The 19,611-nt window shown below is 40.1% G+C and overlaps 1 long non-coding RNA gene across 4 annotated transcripts in view; it reads left to right on the top strand.

Annotated features, from left to right (window-relative positions):
• The window catches only part of LOC123393482, a 39,382-nt gene extending 24,749 nt beyond the window's left edge, over positions 1–14,633 (top strand). For 3 of the 4 annotated variants that reach the window (XR_006608265.1, XR_006608263.1, XR_006608261.1), the window contains 2 exons: positions 3,931–4,036; positions 14,411–14,633. This is a non-coding gene — a long non-coding RNA (uncharacterized LOC123393482). The remainder of the gene's footprint in view (positions 1–3,930; positions 4,037–14,410) is intronic. The other variant, XR_006608262.1, reaches the window with a different exon arrangement.
• The last annotated feature ends 4,978 nt before the right edge of the window (positions 14,634–19,611 follow it).

Raw genomic sequence — 19,611 nt, 5'->3', positions numbered from 1 at the left:
TATTGCTAATTTATCTCAAAGGTAGAGGAAGCCACTGAATCATTTTAATTGGAAGAATGGAAACTCAATTTACATTAAAAAATTCATGTGACATACATTTAAAGATGGATTTTTAGGTGCAAAACTGAAAGGAGGAAGGGGAATTAGGAAGAACTATCTATAATTCAAAAGTGTAAGGGCCTCAAGGCCATGAGAGAGATTGGAAATGCAGAATAGGGGCCAGCTGTGGGAGCTACTGCTCTTGGAGAGCGGGCACTTACTTGGCCTTTGAACCCCCGGGAGCGCCAGCTCAGTTCTCCTACCTCCCTGTGCCTCAGCTAGGAAAGCCCCTCCAGGCAGAAAGCTGGGATTTTATCAGAAGACTCATTATATTTGCATCGCCTCTTTTATTTAGGAAGCACAGTTTTATTCGATCAGTGTCTAAACGAAGTCATTCCTTATATTTTCTCCAGTTCTGAAATTAAAAAAACAAAAAACAAAACGAAACAAAACCCCCAAAAAACTCTATGCAGCAAGCACAGTAGCAGCTTGTCCATAATGGGTGGTGTTAGGGTACGGAGTTGACCACCCCTCAATTAGACAGAGAACACTCTCGATAGTGCAAGTCACACAGCAAGGTTTATTTGACAAGCTTAAGCTTGGGCCCAAGTATACCTGACACAGCGGAGTAGAGACTTGGACCCCAAGGCTAGTTAAGGCAGGGGTTTTTATGGGTCATGACAAGAGGCTTGGTGGCAGAGAGGTGGGGGCAGTTTCAATCTTTTCTGCGATAGGCTGATTAATTGTTGCAGAGCTGGTTATAGGGTTAGGTACTTTCTTGGAAGTGTTTACAGGGGTTAGGTATAGCGGTTTTTCCTGGAAGTGTTTACAGGGTTAGGTATTCCTGTTACTAAAGCAGGGTGGGGGTCTCTGGAACGAAAGCAGGGTGGGAGTCCCTGGAACTAAAGTAAAGTAGGGGAAAGTTCAGTCCTTGGGCCCGAGATGGCTGCCCAAGCCAAGATGGCTGTACTTATGCTAACCCACTCTTACATTCCCCCCTTTCAGTTGTTCATAATCAGGAATCTTGCTCATTTGTAGGGCAGTCAGGAGTGGACAACTTTTCATATTGTTGTCTTAAGACCAAGAGTTGGACGGTATTAACACAGTCCTTTACAAAATTAATAAGCTTATTCAGAATGCAAGGACCAAAAGTTAGAATGAGCACAAGCAAAACAAATGGGCCATCTCAGGTAGAAACTAGGGTGGTGAACCAGGGGGACTTATTAAACCAAGCGTCAAACCAGTTCTCCTGTGCCTCCCTCTCCTTCCTCTTGGCTAATCCTTCTCTCACCTTAGCCATAGATTCACTACCCCAGTATGGTCGGCATAAAAGCAGCATTCTTCTCCTAACGCGGCACGTAGTCCCCCTTGTCGGAGGAACAACAAATTAAACCCTCTTAAATTCTGGAGTACTACCTCGGACAGGGAGGTAAGAGATAAAGGAATTGTTAAAGTAGACTTACAGGTTCCTGGTCGGACCTGTCGGGGTAGGCGGTCGATCAGGCTAGGACTGTCCTTAGCAAAACCTCAAGGTGAGGGCAGTTAAGTCCCCAGGGGAGAACCACTCTGTTTGTTTCAAGGACTTGTCAGTAGGTAAGGAATTTTAATGATTTTCTTCTGCCTCTGTTTCCCACATCAGCTAAACTTGAGGTGAGATGGCCTTAATTTTCTTGGCCTCCATAGTGGAAGTGGAACAGCGGTGGTATATACTTTTGAATTTAGTAATCCAACCAACTCCTCTAAAATGGTGTCTCCCCTGGTGGATTAGTTAACATTCTGGGAGTAATTTCTGCTGCGTGAAGGAAACAGAATAAGAAAACATTTTAAAAATGTTAAAATGGGGTGTAAGTTACCTTTTTGTATTCTTATTCTATGGAAATACGGAGGACACCCCCCCCAACTTCTTGCAACTCCCTGAGTAAATGCCTAATTAAATGACAAAGCTATTTCCCCAAGAGTAGCATGCCAAGCTGCTAGCCAGGAAATCAGGGAGTTTTGCAATGTTAGGAGCATGTTTGTTTATTTGGATTTCGCCTGGTAAAAGATGTCAAATGGAATTACCTGGTCCTTAAGGGATTTCTAGTGTTTTCTCCTTTGAGAGAACTGTTTTCTGTTTGTTTGTTTGTTTGTTTGTTTTTAAACAAGACCTTGTCCTCTGGCCTCTGGTTCCACCAAAAGCATCAGTCTTTTCTTCAATAACTTCTATCCTATAATTTTAAAAAGTTGACATTATTTGGAATCCTATAATCAATTCCCGCTCATTCAGCTCTCCCTCCGCAGGAGATAATGGCCTGTATGACTCACACGAGGATGCGAGGATGCATGAGCCTTAAATCAACTAGCTTGCCCCATTCAGCAGTTTGAATCCTTGCCCTAGTATTTATTGGAGCCACTCTATCTCGGCTATGTGAACTGTAATTAGGAATGCCCCAAAGAAAAAAAGGGTTGTTCCTTGCATTGCATAGTACTTTAATATTTTTTTTAAAAGATTTTATTTATTTATTAGAGAGAGACAGTGAGAGAGAGCATGAGAGGGGAGAAGGTCAGAGGGAGAAGCAGACTCCTCGTGAGCTGGGAGCCCTTATGTGGGACTCGATCCTGAGACCCCAGGATCATGACCTGAGCCAAAGGCAGTCACTCAACCAACTGAGCCACCCAGGCGCCCTGCATTGTACTTCGAAAAATTGATTTTTCAGAAGAAAATGATTTTCCAGGAAGAATAAAAAACTATGACCATACCCTGGGTCTCTATAATGTCCCTAATTTCACCAGTATTTTGGCTGTTCATTTAACTTTAGATTTTCAGGTGAAGTTCTCACGGAATCACTCCTTTCTTGGCAACTAGAATACAGTGCCAGTAGGTAACGGTAGATGCCTTAATTTACAGAGTCTAAATAAATACATATTTTCTGTGTGTGTGCTACTTAGAAGCTATGATTGCAGGTGCCAATGTTAACTGTGATTTTTACAAATCGAAACCAGAACATTGTTCTAAAAAGTTGTTTTTCCGTTTTGGAGCCTAACATGGCAAATTAAGTATAAATGAAGCTGGTTTGGGCTGAAGGTAATCCCAAACAATTGGAGGACATAGGACTCCAATACCTAAGATTATGTCTGATGCTGCTTTAGTTAAGTACTGTGGTCCGTTCTCCAGAAGAGATAAAACCAATAGTAATATTTAGAGAGATAGATGTATAAATATCTTTACTAGATAAATTCCCATGAATCCTTTTTATCACTAGATGGTATAATGTTGAAACAACAAATTACTTTTGCAGAACATAATTTTCCTATACTGATGTTTTGTTTCAACTTAAATCTTTGTCAAATAATTTAGTGCCCTGGCTGGTTTAATTCGTTTAAAAGGTACTTCTGGTCTTACTGCTCCAGTGGAATGGGGCAGTCCTTTTAGAACTTGGTAAGTAAGACAAATTAAAGAAGTTTACACTAGTGACAGTTCAAGTGAGACAGGGACTTCGTTTCCCTTTGTCTTTTTTCCCCAAATCTTCTCCTTGGTATTATCACTCTCAACTGTGGTTTCCAGGAAATAGAAATTCATTCCCATGAGAAATTTGGCCTTTGCTTCCTCTTCTCAAGATTTGAGTCCCTAGATGTGATCGTTTCTCTTGTCTTGACTTTCCTTCTTGCTGGCATGTGAACCTAATAGTTCAAGGGGGACACAAACTTGGGTTGATATCTCCTTGTTCTTGATTTTGTGTGGGGCACTTACCCTGTTTAATTCTTTCTTTCCTCATCAGGAAGATGGAATTGATGATATTGTCTACTTATCAAAAGAGGTCCTTTATGGAAACTCTTCTGGTGCAAAGTAAGCATTCCATAAATATCACATTTTGTATTAGTTCTTAACAAGTCTTCCTCACTCGGTGCTAGGACCTTGTTGGCAAAGGCAGCCGGGACAGGAGCAGGAGTGCTGCTGGGGATGAACAGTGAGGCTTCTGCTGATAGAGAAGGACACAACAAAGACAGCGACTAACACGTAAGAGCTGCTTTTCGAAAACCTACAGCATTTGGCTTACGAATGGGTATATATCATTATGAGGTAGGATATTCAAGGAACAAGAGGAAGGCCAATGGAACCTGAGTGGCAAGTGTCAGGAGGAGATAGGTAGGAGATAGAATTGGGAGATAGTCAGAAGGTATATCATGTAAGTCCACACAGATTGTTGCAAAGACTTAAAATTTTGTTCAAAGTACGAAGGAAAGCCATGGTGATGTAGAAATGTCGGGGTTTGGAGCCAATGGCCACAAAAGAATTCTTGAGACATCTTCGGTGCAAAAAGGTGATCTTATTAAAGCATGGGAACAGGACCCGTGGGCAGAAAGAGCTACCCTGGGGTCCTGAGGAGTGGCCCATTAAATACTTTCAAGTTGGGAGTGGTTAGGGATAGTTTAAGTCTCTGAGGCATTTTGGAAGCAAGGTTTCCAAGACCTTGAGGGGGCTAGCCGTTGTTAGAAAAGGTCATTTATTACCGTCTAATAAAAACTTCATCATGAAACTCTTCAGATGTATATCGGTGGGCCATATGCTTGGAGGATGACTGTTAACTTATATCTTAGGGGTTAGAGATAAAGAAAGTTTCCAGAGGAATTTTTATATGCCAGATTTGACTTCACAGGATCCTGGAGGACTGGGATAATGTTAAGCTAAAATTGCCCTTTGCCCTGAGCAAAGTATTAACACTGAGGCAGCTGAGTTCCTACAGGAATGTCATTTTGCCTCTTTCAAGGACTTGTCCATGGGTTATAAGTAGTAAGGAGATTTAATTTTTTTCTTCTGCCTTTGTTTCCCTCATTAATGGGATAGGTTTGAGGAGAATTCAATTATGATCTGATTTACATTTTTCAAATTATATTTTCAAATCTTTCATAGAGAATGGATTATGGAGGGAAAGATAGAAGCACAAAGACTAGAGAGGACATTATGACAGTAATCCGGGAGGGAAATTCTAGCAACCTGTTTGGAGAGATAGGGATGGGAGCACTACTTGCAATCATGGCGCTCACTGATGGTACTGCTGTTGACAGGACTTCTGCAGATTAAACTAGGCTGTGAGGGAAATCAAAGATGATGCTTAATTTTCTTTTGTAGGAGTGCCATTAATTGAGATGGGGCAGAATGTGTGAGGAGCAGACTTTGGTCGAGAGTTATGCTTTGGTCGTGATGTCTATGAGACACTAGACCATGATTTCAGCTAGGATTAGATATGGCTATAACAACAGCATAAATAAAATGAACTTTTATTTTCTCCATCACAAAAGTCTGGAGGTAGGCAATCCAAGGCTGGAGAAGCAGATCTGCTTCACAAGGTCCCAAGAATTTAAGGCTATCTCTAGCTTTCTGGTCTGCTGTCCCTTGATCCTGGCCCTCACGAGCTGAGCTTGAATTTGCACAATTATAAGCACATTTCAAAAAACAGGATGCAGGAAGGAAAAAGACGTAGCAAAGACATATGCTAGCCAGCTTGTAAGGAACATTTCTGGCAGCTTGCAAGATACCTCAACTTATACCTTGGTGACTTAAATCAATCACATGGTCATAGCCAGCTGCAAGGGGCTCTCAGAAATGGGGTTTTTATTCTGGGCATAACGTGTTCCAACTAAAAATTCTATTACCAAGGAGTAAGGGAGAATGGATATTAGGAGACAACAAATTTCTGCCACGCCTGGTTTGTTCTCTCCCTATTTCTCAGAACCTTCGTGTCTCTACATTACTTGGCAATTTAAGGCCTCATCTTATTTGACCTTCCTTTGGCTTCTGTGTCACAGTTTTCTTGTTTGTTGTTGTCTTCTTCACCTTGTTTTTACCCTGCAGACTGCCCCTCTAACTCCAAAAGCAAGTTAAATGGCTCACAAAAGGGACACCACATCTGGTGCCAGCCACTTCTCCAGGTCCACTGGCAGCTCCTCCTCTTGTCCTGAGCCCTGCCCATTTGGTCCAAGACCAGTACCTGAGGATCTAATAGACTCCCAATAAGAAGGGAAGTAAATGTATTTCTCTCAGGCCCTAGCTGGATTTATCCATGGCTAAAAGATACTAGTGATTATGATCTCATGAGCGCCCCTATAGTGGTGTGCTATGTTTGTTGTGAGAGACACTGAAGTATCTTCCTGTCTGAGAGTCTCTCCCCAAACTATTCATCACTATACACCACTCCTGAAGGGCCTCTAATTCCTTTCCCCAAACTGTCTTTGGAATTAAGCAACTTAAATAGATGTTTCTAGAAAGTCCTTGTTAAACTACATGTGTGTGTTACCTGAGAAAGGGAGAGACAGTCTGTGGGTGTTTATAAGTCAAAACATATTATGGTTCATTTTGGCTCCTTTTGAGTCCGTGACACCCCGTGAAATCATGTCACAGACAGGGGTAGCTCAAAGTAATGTTCCAATAAAGGGATGGTATTGAAACTTGCTTGGTTCCCATCCATGGTAGCAGTACTCATCACCAAGGTTAGATCTTGCTTAAAAAAGGAAGTTGGATAGTCCAGGCAGTGCATTTCAACTTTCAACTGCGACAGCCAATTCAAGACAGGCTCTGGTGAAGGAAAGTAACTAAATTAGAGCCTAATTTAGTTTGGTGCTTCGTGAGTCATGAATTCATTTTCTTGGTTACTTTGTGCAGAATTCATTTCTTCCTCTTCTCAGCTCTGCTTCTCGGGGGTGGGGGTGATGGTTCCCATCACTACTAAAAGCAACAGATCTTCTGCGTGGCCACTGAGGTCATGCTTCCAATGCCAACCAGTAATTTTAAATATGTCTGTCATGCCTGAAGCCAAGGGCATCGACTTTGGTGTAAGAGGGTATCTTTGGAAGCCAGCAGCCTTGTCTCTGGCCACTGTTTAAACTTCTATCACCAGTGCGGCAGGTGTGCTGTGCTTTCAGATAGTTTGCTAAACAGTTCTACTCTTTTCTTCTTTGTAGTTTCCTCATGTTATAGTTCAGAGAAATCTGTGGGGACTGGATAGGAATGTAACTCATTCAGTTATTCAACAAATATTTACTCAAGGCCTGCCATGTATGCACAGTGTTCTAGGTTTTAGGAACACATCAGTGAATAAAATAGATGAAGCCCTTGCTCTCACAGAGATTCTATTCTTGTCTCCAGTGTGGGAGAAGACAATAAACATATGACAAACACAAAGCCCAATGTCAATTCCCTTTTTCCTTTAGAAACTTTTTCATTGTTCTTGAATGAGCAATTTTCTCTAAAAAATTTTCTTTAAAAAATTTTCTCTAAAAAAAATTATTTTTCAAGATGTCCTGGGTGCTGCATGTAAATAGACTCATGATGATTCACTCCATTTGACTCCTGGGATAAACATGGGATAAATTAGATTGGGAACCTTTGCTACATAACAAACAAAGCAAGGGTTTGAAAAGAAAGAAGCCTACTGATGATCTCATAATTTATAGAACACATAAACCTCACCCAACATAGGGGTGCCTGGGTGGCTCTGTGGGTTAAGCCTTTGCCTTTGGCACAGGTCATGATCTCAGGGTCCTGGGATTGAGCCCCCAAGGGGCTCTTTGCTCAGTGGGGAGCCTGCTTCCACCTCTCTACCTGCCTGCCTCTCTGCCTACTTGTGATCTTTCTCTCTGTCAAATAAATATATAAATAAAAAATCTTTAAACCTCACCCAACATAAAGTATCATGTAAACTTGTCATTTTGAAGATGAAAAGATTTTAATTTCCCAAATACAATCTGCAACTGAGAGAAGACATGGCTGTTGCTCCATCAACCTTGACTGTGGTTTTGAAGATCTCTTTGGAGATACATTGCAAAGCTGCCTTATATGTGCAGTTTGACACAGAGACTTTCAAAGGTATTTCATGATGGAGCATAGCTGACATTTTTATTTTTATTTTTTGAAGATATTATTTTATTTTTTTTAATTTGCACAGAGAGAGAGAGAGATCTCACAAGCAGGAGAGGCAGAGGGAGAGGGAGAAGCGGATTCCCTGCTGAGTAAGGAGCCTGATGAGGGACTCGATCCCAGGATCTTGGGATCATGACCTGAGCCGAAGGAAAATGCTTAACCAACTGAGCCACCCAGGCACCCCACAGTTGATGTCTTTAGAAGTCCAAGTTGGTGAGGCAACATCTTTTCATGTCACAGGTATTTGAGTGACCATGTTCTAACGTGAAACTGAAGCAGAGTACACTTGCCAATTGGGTCAGCAGAAGTCAGGAAGGAGTCTCTACAAGGTGTCCGCAGGCCAGTTCAGATAAGCCAACACTTGTTAACACTTGCTCAGCTACTGAGGCTCTACTTGTAGTTTCAAGGGTGCAGACTAAGAAGTCAGTCACAAGGAGGGGTGCCTTGAATAAACAGGCCCCTTGATATCTGTTAGCAAAGTCTAGGTTGCCATTGCCTGTCACATCCCTGGGTTAAGGCAATTTATGTCATTGATAAGACCATGAAGCCTCAGGGTGGTATCAGATTTATAGAGGGCAGGGCATGGTGTAGTGCCCTGAGGTCTTGTACTCTCCAGTGGCTCTGTGCTTGACCAAAAAGTAGTCAAGGTAGGGCTGTTTCCCACAAAGGCATTTACTGGTGGGGTTAAGGTCTTCATACTTTGAAATTCTTGGACCACACTTTGATATTGTTGGAAATAAAAAATTTGCAGTGCATGTTCCTAGAAACCCAAGCCTCTCCAGGTTATGCATTCTTTCAGTAATTCAATCCACAAGTATTCATTATGTGTCTACTATGTGTGTGGTACTGTTCTAGGTATTGGGGACACAGCAGTGACTGATACTAACGAACATCTTTGCTCCTCACCGTATCTACTTTCTAGTTGGGAAGATCAAGACTGACTTACCCATTAGACCAAGTAAACACAGTGCCTAAGGCCTTTAATTTTAACTTCCTTTAAAATCAGAAGAAAAAGAATACAAAATAATGAATGGAGTCAGACTATATTTGTCTTTATGCCAATATAGTCGTCATTTAAATTTTTTTAATAGCGTGTATGTATGTGTGTGTAAGAAGAGGGGCTCTCACAAGCAAAAATGCCTAGGGTCCATGAAGATCATATGCAGCTGAGGAGGAGACAGATAATAACAAAGATTTTAAAAATAAAAGATGTAGTCTATTAGAAAAAAATTTTAAAACAATGGAAATTAAAAATGTTAGGGAAAAAGGAGCTCAAATTTTACACAGGGTATTTCAGAAGGAACGTTTTCTGTTACAAGTGCCATTTGAGACCTGAAAGCAGTGAGGAAGGTGTCTGACACATGTGGGGAGATTATTCTTGGAAGAAGGAGCAGCAAGTGCTGAGGCCCCGAGGTGAGAAGACGCTTGCTATCTGAATGACAGCGAGGAGGCCAGTATGACTAGAGGGCTAATACATAGCCGAAAACAAATAGGAGAGGAGTAAATGGTGAAGTCACTAGATTAATGGTGAAGTGACTAGAGGTCAGATCATGGGAGGTTTAGGTAAGGTGATAGAATGAACTCTGACTTATATATTGACCTGATAAAGGGATTTTTATGTCTTCCAACATCCAACTTTGCACTTGGTTTTCAATAAATATTTTTTAGTTGAATGACAATGTTTCTGCTTGTCACAAGGGGACAGCAAAAAGCCCCCATGGAAATGCCATGCACTGTTCTTTCCCCCTGGACGTGCTTCACTCACAGTTCCCTGAAATTTCTTTCAGAGCATTTGCTTTGGTTTGCAATGCCATGCTTATTTGTATGATGATTTAAGGTCTAGTTTGCCATCTAAGGCACATGAGGGTAGAAACCATATTTATTCTAGTCTCCTTTCCCCTAACCTAGGCACAGTGTGTAGAATAGAAATAGCTACTTCACTACTGAATGTTGAACCAAAAATGAAGAGAAAATAATTCTTTGTATCAAGTTCATTTTATTTGGATTTACCTATTGAATAGACTCTCCTGGGCTCTAGAAATCTGCTTTTTAAACTAATGGGGGAAAATATGAACACTTGACCTAGTCTTTGACATCGACTGGTATATTAAGCTAATAATCCTTCCATCTGCCCATCACAATCATCCACAGTCCACATGGCTCTTTTCTTACTGAGCTGGTATGCAGCCTCACAGAACAGTCCCCACACACTGTCCCAGGTGCCTACTACCGCATGCTCTGTTTTGCACTCGCGACAAAACCCATCTGCCACCCTTCATCTAAATCAAGCCAAACAGCCTTAAGTCAACTTTTTGCTCCCAGTGGGCTAAAACCACAGATATGGTCTGACATTTATGGGCATTACATCTGCAAAGTCATCGTGACTAATTAGCACCCACTTCTAGTACCCATCATAGTCCATCAACTCTTTGCTGTTCTTGCTGAAAGGACGCTCTTTGCTCTCATTGGGCCAGCTCTAACTCAGTAGTTGGTCTGTGATGCTATGGCTGCACATGTTTCTCCTCCCCCCAAGTAAAACTCATTGCTTAATGAATTGCTCTTCCGTGTCTAGCTTTTGCAATTCAGAATTTCGATTGGGTCCTAAAATGTTATTACATTTCATGAAAACTCTGCTTTTTGAGCTTTTTCTATTTTCTCTAATACCATGGTTTTATATACTGTTAGTTTTCAGGAGTTTTGGACCCAGTGTAGCATAGGTAGTACGGATCCACTGTAACCCCCCAGTCCCAGGATCCCTTCTAGTCTATTCTTATTCCCAATAATTCCAACCCTGACAAAGCAAGGAACCAAACTTAGAAGCTGAGAGGGAGACTTTGAGTGTTCCACAATGCAAACTCCGGGAGACTGGGAGAATCTGATTTGAAAAGCATGATGGGTAGAGGATGCTGGTGTCGTTTTAGGACTCTGGACAGACAAAACATGGCATGATGCACCAAGTCCCGGATGAATGTGTGGTTGTCATTATTGTTATTTTGACTGTTACTGACTGTACATTTACTTTGTATTTAATGATTGTTTACATTTTACATTTTATTATTTGTATTTATATTTAAATTTTACTATTCAGTCCCTTATCAATCCTATGATACAGATATTACTATTTTTTTTACTTTTTATTTTTCTTAACATATAATGTTTTATTTGCTCCAGGGATACAGGTCTGTGAATCATAAGGCTTATACATTTCACAGCACTCACCATATCACATACTCTCCCCAATGTCCATAACCCAGCCACCCTATCCTTATGCACCTCAACCCCAGCAACCCTCAGTTTGTTTTGTGAGATTAAGAGTCTCTTATGGTTTCCTTCCCTCCCGATCCCATCTTGTTTCATTTTTTCCTTCCCTACCCCTACAATCCCTGCCCTGCCTCTCAAATTCTTCATTTCAGATAGATATGATAATTGTGTATATATATATATAATATATATATATATATATATACACCACATCTTCTTTATCCATTCGTCTGTTGATGTACATCTAGGTTCTTCCCATAGTTTGGCTATTGTGGACATTGCTGCTATAAACATTCGGGTGCACGTGCACCTTTGGATCACTACACTGGTATCTTTAGGGTAAATACCCAGTAGTACAATTGCTAGGGCATAGGGTAGCTCTATTTTCAACATTTTGAGGAACCTCCATACTGTTTTCCAGAGTGGTTGCAACAGCTTGCATTCCTACCCACAGTGTAGGAGGGTTCCCCTCTCTCCGCATCCTCGCCAGGATCTGTCATTTCCTGACTTGTTAATTTCAGCCATTCTGACTGGTGTGAGGTGGTTTTGATTTGTATTTCCCTGATGTAGAGTGATGTGGGGCACTTTTTCATGTGTCTGTGGGCCAACAGATATTACTCTTTTATCCCACTTTACCAATGAGGAAACTGGACAATGAAAAGTTAGGTACTTTCACAGAGTTGCATAGCTAGCAAACAGTATAATCAGAATTTGAACCCAGATCTCATAATTTCCCTCAGGCCTTGCTACTGAAGTGCACTTAGAGGGCAAGAGTGGGGAAGACCAGAAAGACACAGAAATCTTACTTCCTTATTTTTGTCTGGGGCTGGTCCTACATTTTCCCAGACAACATGGGGAGGTATTGAACTATCTTGATTACTGCTGTTTCTAATACCTAGACAGCACCTTATGAACAAGCGCTAAACAAATATTTGTAGAAGAAATAAATGATAAAGAACCAGAGGTTCAAAGCTACCCTCACATAGTTCTTGGTTTCTAGCACAGATCTTTCCAAAATATTTTATTTTTAAAAAGATTTAGTTTTTTTTTTTTTGCACTTTAAGTAACCTCTACAACCCCAGGATGAGTTGCATGCTCTACCAACTTAACCAGCCAGGCACCCCCTCCAAAACATTTTAAATGAAGACTTTGATGTGGTTGTTTCAGAAAGAAGAAATGGCATTCCGTGGTTAGCTGTGGTTCTTTTAGATCACACTGCTCAGGGCAGATCCCTTGCTTTGAGCAATGCCTGACAGCTCCTGCATATCAGCTTGTTAAGTGACCCTGTGGTCCTCATTGGAAAATACTGTTCCTTGTTTTCTATTCTAAACCTCAGCATAACACACTGATGATGGTTAAACAGGTGCCAGTTTTCACCCTAGAGGAGTCTACCTTTCAATGATGAGGAGGAGAATTACTAGGAATGGGGCTGAGGCAGACCCTCACATTGTGCTCTCTATCAGGTGAACCACAAGGCCATCATTGCCCACCCAAGCTCCCAAGCATTTAGAAAATGTCCTTTGTACCATTAGAGGACCTATCTGTATCTAATTACTTCCTGGTTTCGACACAGATAAGGTGAACTACTAAAATCTCGTCTCCGGAGCATAGATTATCTTCTAATGTTTAAGGTAGTTTTGCTAATAGGTGACCCTTAAGTAAACCTCCTAAGAAGAGCAATCATGTCTAAACTTTTAAGCTCTGCATTGAAGGGAACAACCATCTCATCTTCCCTCAGATCAGTTTACTACCCGGTAAATATTTAGTTCAAATGAAAAACAATTCTGTATTGTTGAAACCTTACTTGTAGCTAACCCCAAATCTCCAATTGTCCTCTGCCCATTGTCCTGTCCTTGATGGAACTCCTTCTGAGCTTCCCTTTAGCTTCCAAAAACGCCACCTAGAACAGAAGTCCTTAGCTGGGTGCAATTTTTCCACCAGGGGATATTTTGTAATATCTGTAGACATTTTTGTTTGTTATGATTGGGAGGATGATACTGAATCTACTGGTAGAATGTAAAGATGCTATTAAACATCCTGCAATGTAAAGGACAGCCTACCCCGCCCCCCATGATCCCTTCTAAGACAGCAACAGTGCTGCTATTGAGAAACCCTGCTCTACGGTATGAGGCATATTGATATCTTGGTGGTCCTAGTGAGCGCCATAGAGACCTCTTTTTTCTATATTTATTGAATTTAATTGTATTGACATGAAAAACAGCAAACCTCACATTTATGAATAAGTAGAGGAAAACATGAGCAATTTACAGAAGTTGTAAAGGTTAATTATTAAGTGACAACGCTGGGCTAGGCATCATGTCCTTACAACTCCGTGAAAAAAGTATTGCTTTCTTCTCCATTTTACAGAATGGAAGTGAAGTTCAGAGAGAAGTTAATAAACACGGTTCAGGTCACATAGATTGAAAAAAAGTAGAGCTGGGATCTGAATCCCAGTGTGACTCCAAAGTTCATGTTCTTTCCACAACAGCTTCAGAATGATCCTTTCCCATGGTGAAGAGAAGCACAGAAAGAAAACTCTTGAATGACTCATTTCTTGAAATTCCTACTTCACAGCCCTGAGGCATATGTATCCATCCCCTGACCTGCTCTCTCCCAGCTGCCTCCCAGTATGGCCTCCTGCACGGGAGGAGACAGGTGCAAAGAGGAGACACCCACACTGGTGGTGTGATCTTAACCCTTGATGCAGCATTTGGAAATCCTCCTCTTATTTATCCCTCTTGGTAATCCTCTGAAATAGACGGTATAAGTATTTTCATGCTCCTTTTAGGCACAAGGAAACTCAAGTTTGATAAGGTAGATTGCCAAAGGGCTTGTGGCTGGTAAGGAGCCCAGAAAAATCCAGATTTTGACTTCTCACTTGAGCCTTTTTCTTCTGCTTGGTGCTTGAACCGTCTCCCTGAGTCTCCCTTTTAACCATCTGCTCACTTGCTCATCAATAATTTTGTGGCCTTTATTCCAGAAAAAGTCCAAAGCTGACACTGTGAGGTACCGTGATTGTGCTGGTGGCCTTTGTTTTAGTTTTCTCGTCCACTTTGTATTATGGGGTGAGCCAAACCCCTCTCTGCCCCCTCTCAGAACATCTGTATAGCTATGTCTAAATATGTAGGTAAAACTTTTGATTCACTTTAAAATTGTATGATGAGAATGTGTACTCTTTTACACTGTTAAATATGTTTCTCCCTATTTTTTCAGTACTGGGCGGTCATCATTAATGCTTCAGGGAGGTCTCTCTCTTCTCCTTAAGCTGAAATTGTGATTCCTGCGCTGTGGGGTCTGGAGATCGATGGAGCTGATTAACTTCCTCCCGTGGTGCCCACCCAGGAACAAAAGATCTTGTAAGATTGGCTTTTTGGCAAAACAACTTCATTGAAGTTCTTACACAAATGTAAATTATGGTAAAGAGCAACGTAAAGAAATAAACCATTACTAATACTATATAAAAATATGGGTGACTATTCATTTGATTTCCAGATCAAGGAAAATTTTATATGTGCAGAAGTAATGAAAGAATTCTCAAAAGAGTAGAGCACAAGGTTGAGAACCAAAGTTTGGAAAATTTTCCTTCCCCAAAGTTGTAAATAAAATTAAAAGGCGGCCATGGAAATGGAGACTGGAAGGGATACAGGGGCTTTGGAGGGGCTGCTCGTGGTTTGTTTCTTGGTCTTGGACTGGTTAAATGGTGAATACTCATCTCATTGAGGGGTACACTTACTTTATATTCATATGTGTGTGTATATATATCAACAAAAAGTCAAAGGCAAACAGAGAAAGGCAAAAGCAAACTCATATATTTCATGAGTTTATGATTAACATAAATGCAAAATAATAATGAAACTCAAACAATCCAGAAGAAAATGGACCAGAGAAATAAAAATAATTAATGAACACAAAAACATTTAAAAATATTTTTAATCATAAAAGCAATGCCTGTATATGCTAAAACAAACAAACAAAAACTTTCAACAATACAGAATAATATAAAATTAAAATTAAGATTACTTCATTCTGGGGCACCTGGGTGGTTCAGTGGGTTAAAGCCTTTGCCTTCAGCTCAGGTCATCACCCCAGGGTTCTGGGATCGAGCCCAGCATCTTGCTTTCTTCTAGGCAGGGAGCCTACTTCCCTTCTTCTTTCTCTGCCTGACTCTCTGCCTACTTGTGATCTCTGTCTGTCAAATAAATAAATAAAATCTTTAAAAAAATAAAAAAAGATTACTTCATTCTTCCTTGACTCAGTCTTGCTCCTCTGGAAGAAACCACTATTAACAATTTCTTTTTGATCCTTCTCGAAATTTTCTATATCTAGTATAAATGGAATGATACTATGGTAGTGCTCATAATATTATCCTTCCAGAAAATTTCTATTTATAAACATACATATATATTTAAAGCAAATAAAATCATACTGTATATCCATTTTTGCTTTGTTTTATTTTGTTTTGTTTTACTGAACAATGTCTCCTGGAGATCTTTCTTTATTAGTATGTGAAAATCTACCTCATTCTTCTTCATGGATTTACATTATTCCATCGTACCATGATTTACTTAACTATTTCTCTATTGGATATTGAGGCTGGTAAGTGTGTGAGCATACACCGTGCCTGTGATTATAAGTGATGTTGCAATTAAAATTTCTGTAATTATTTTTGGGCATTTGTTTGAACCATTGCAGAAAATTCTTAGAAATGAAACTGTGGAGTCAGATGCATAGTATTTTTAAGTTTTGTGAAGTAGTTCCAAATTGTTCTTCAAGAAGTTTGCTTACCTTTGTGTAAGGCATGTATATGACGGTGCTTGCTATCTTCCCATTCCTTTACCAATGCTAGATATTATCAGTCTTATTCGTCCTTGACAATCTAATTGGCTTAAATGGCTTTCACTTTTATTTTTTTATAGAGGCTTCATTTTTTAAAAGAAGTTTTAAGTCAACAGTAAAATTAAGAGGAAGAAACAGGGATTTCACATAAACTTCCTGCCCCACACATGTATAGCTTCCCCCATTATTAACATCCCTTACCAGAATGGTACTTCTTTTTTTTTAACCAAGGATGAACCTATACTGACACATCATAGTCACTTAAAACTCATGGTTTGCTTTAGGGTTTGCTCTTGTTGTATATTTTTGGGTTTGGGCAAATGCGTAATGACATATACACATAATTACAATATCATACAGAGTATTTTCATTACCCTAAGAATCTTCTTGACTTCAACAATTCCGCTTTCCCTCACCCTCAACCCCTCTCTTGCCAACCATGGATATTTTTAGTCTTCGTAGTTTTGTCTCTTTCAGAACATCATATAGTTGAATCATGCACTATGTATGTAGTCTTTTTTTTTTAATTATAAACATATAATATATTTTTATCCCCAGGGGTACAGGTCTGTGAATCGCCAGGTTTACACACTTCACAGCACTCACCAAAGCACATACCCTCCCCAATGTCCATAATACCACCCCCCTTCTCCCAAACCCCCTCCCCCCAGCAACCCTCAGTTTGTTTTGTGAGATTAAGTGTCACTTATGGTTTGTCTCCCTCCCAATCCCATCTTGTTTCATTTATTCTTCTCCTACCCCCTTAAGCCCCCATGTTGCACACCACTTCCTCATATCAGGGAGATCATATGATAGTTGTGTTTCTCCGCTTGACTTATTTCGCTAAGCATGATATGCTCTAGTTCCATCCACTTTATCACAAATGGCAAGATTTCATTTCTTTTGATGGCTGCATAGTTTTCCATTGTGTATATATACCACATCTTCTTGATCCATTCATCTGTTGATGGACATCTAGGTTCTTTCCATAGTTTGGCTATTGTAGACATTGCTGCTATAAACATTCGGGTGCAGTGCCCCTTCGAATCACTACGTTTGTATCTTTAGGGTAATACCCAGTAGTGCAATTGCTGGGTCATAGGGTAGTTCTATTTTCAACATTTTGAGGAACCTCCATGTTGTTTTCCAGAGAGGTTGTACCAGCTTGCATTCCCACCAACAGTGTAGGAGGGTTCCTCTTTCTCCGCATCCTTGCCAGCATCTGTCATTTCCTGACTTGTTAATTTTAGCCATTCTGACTGGTGTGAGGTGATATCTCATTGTGGTTTTGATTTGTATTTCCCTGATGCCGAGTGATATGGAGCACTTTTTCATGTGTCCGTTGGCCATCTGGATGTCTTCTTTGCAGAAATGTCTGTTCATGTCCTCTGCCCATTTCTTGATTGGATTATTTGTTCTTTGGGTGTTGAGTTTGCTAAGTTCTTTATAGATTTTGGACACTAGCCCTTTATCTGATATGTTGTTTGCAAATATCTTCTCCCATTCTGTCAGTTGTCTTTTGGTTTTGTTAACTGTTTCCTTTGCTGTGCAAAAGCTTTTGATCTTGATAAAATCCCAATAGTTCATTTTTGCCCTTGCTTCCCTTGCCTTTGGTGATGTTCCTAGGAGGATGTTGCTGCGGCTGAGGTCGAAGAGGTTGCTGCCTGTGTTCTCCTCAAGGATTTTGATGGATTCCTTTCGCACATTGAGGTCCTTCATCCATTTTGAGTCTATTATCCGTGTGGTGTAAGGAAATGGTCCAGTTTCATTTTTCTGCTTGTAGCTGTCCAATTTTCCCAACACCATTTGTTGAAGAGGCTGTCATTTTTCCATTGGACATTCTTTCCTGCTTTGTCAAAGATTACTTGACCACAGAGTTGAGGGTCTATTTCTGGCCTCTCTGTTCTGTTCCATTGATCCATGTGTCTGTTTTTGTGCCATTACCATACTGTCTTTATGATGACAGCTTCGTAATAGAGCTTAAAGTCTAGAATTGTGATGCCACCAATTTTGGTTTTCTTTTTCAATATTTCTTTGGGTATTCGAGGTCTTTTCTGGTTCCATATAAATTTTAGGATTATTTGTTCCATTTCTTTGAAAAAGATGGATGGTACTTTGATAGGAATTGCATTAAATGTGTAGATTGCTTTAGGTGGCATAGACATTTTCACAATATTTATTCTTCCAATCTAGGAGCATGGAACCTTTTTCCATTTCTTTGTGTCTTCCTCAATTTCTTTCATGAGTACTTTATAGTTCTCTGAGTATAGATTTTGTGCCTCTTTGGTTAGGTTTATTCCTAGATATCTTATGGTTTTGGATGCAATTGTAAATGGGATTGACTCCTTAATTTCTCTTTCTTCTGTCTTGTTGGTGTAGAGAAACTGATTTCTGTGCATTGAATTTATATCCTGACACTTTACTGAATTCCTGTACAAGTTCTAGCAGTTTTGGAGTGGAGTCTTTTGGGTTTTCCACATATAGTATCATATCATCTGCGAAGAGTGATAGTTTGACTTCTTCTTTGCCGATTTGGATGCCTTTAATTTTCTTTTGTTGTCTGATTGCTGAGGCTAGGACTTCTAGTACTATGTTGAATAGCAGTGGTGATAATGGACATCCCTGCTGTGTTCCTGACCTTAGTGGAAAAGCTTTCAGTTTTTCTCCATTGAGAATGATGTTTGTGGTGGGTTTTTTATAGATGGCTTTGATGATATTGAGGTATGTGCCCTCTATCCCTGCACTTTGAAGAGTTTTGATCAGGAAGGGATGCTGTACTTTGTCAAATGCTTTTTCAGCATCTATTGAGAGTATCATATGGTTCTTGTTCTTTCTTTTATTGATGTGTTGTATCACATTGACTGATTTGCGGATGTTGAACCAAACTTGAATAAATCCCCCTTGGTTGTGGTGAATGATCCTTTTAATGTACTGTTGAATCCTATTGGCTAGTATTTTGGTGAGAATTTTCCTGGAATAAATCCCCCTTGGTTGTGGTGAATGATCCTTTTAATGTACTGTTGAATCCTATTGGCTAGTATTTTGGTGAGAATTTTCGCATCTGTGTTCATCAAGGATATTGGTCTGTAGTTCTCTTTTTTGATGGGATCCTTGTCTGGTTTTGGGTTCCAGGTGATACTGGCCTCATAAAATGAGTTTGGAGGTTGTCCTTCCATTTCTATTTTTTGGAACGGTTTCAGGAGAATAGGAATTAGTTCTTCTTTAAATGTTTGGTAGAATTCCCCCAGGAAGCCGTCTGGCCCTGGGTTTTAGTTTGTTTGGAGATTTTTGATGACTGTTTCAATCTCCTTACTGTTTATGGGTCTGTTCAGGCTTTTTATTTCTCCCTGGTTTAGTTGTGGTAGTTTATATTTCTCTAGGAACGCATCCATTTCTTCCAGATCATTAAATTTGTTGGCATAGAGTTGCTCTTAGTATGTTCTTATAATTGTCCATATTTCTTTGGTGTTAGTTGTGATCTCTCCTCTTTCATTCATGATTTTATTTATTTGGGTTCTTTCTCTTTTCTTTTTGATAAGTCTGGCCAAGGGTTTATCAATCTTATTAATTCTTTCAAA

This window comes from Mustela putorius, unplaced genomic scaffold (assembly GCF_011764305.1).
Source record: "Mustela putorius furo isolate JIRA1106 unplaced genomic scaffold, ASM1176430v1.1 tig00000868_pilon_pilon_pilon, whole genome shotgun sequence".
Classification (NCBI taxonomy): Eukaryota; Metazoa; Chordata; class Mammalia; order Carnivora; family Mustelidae; genus Mustela; species Mustela putorius.
This window is presented reverse-complemented; position numbering and strand designations above follow the sequence as displayed.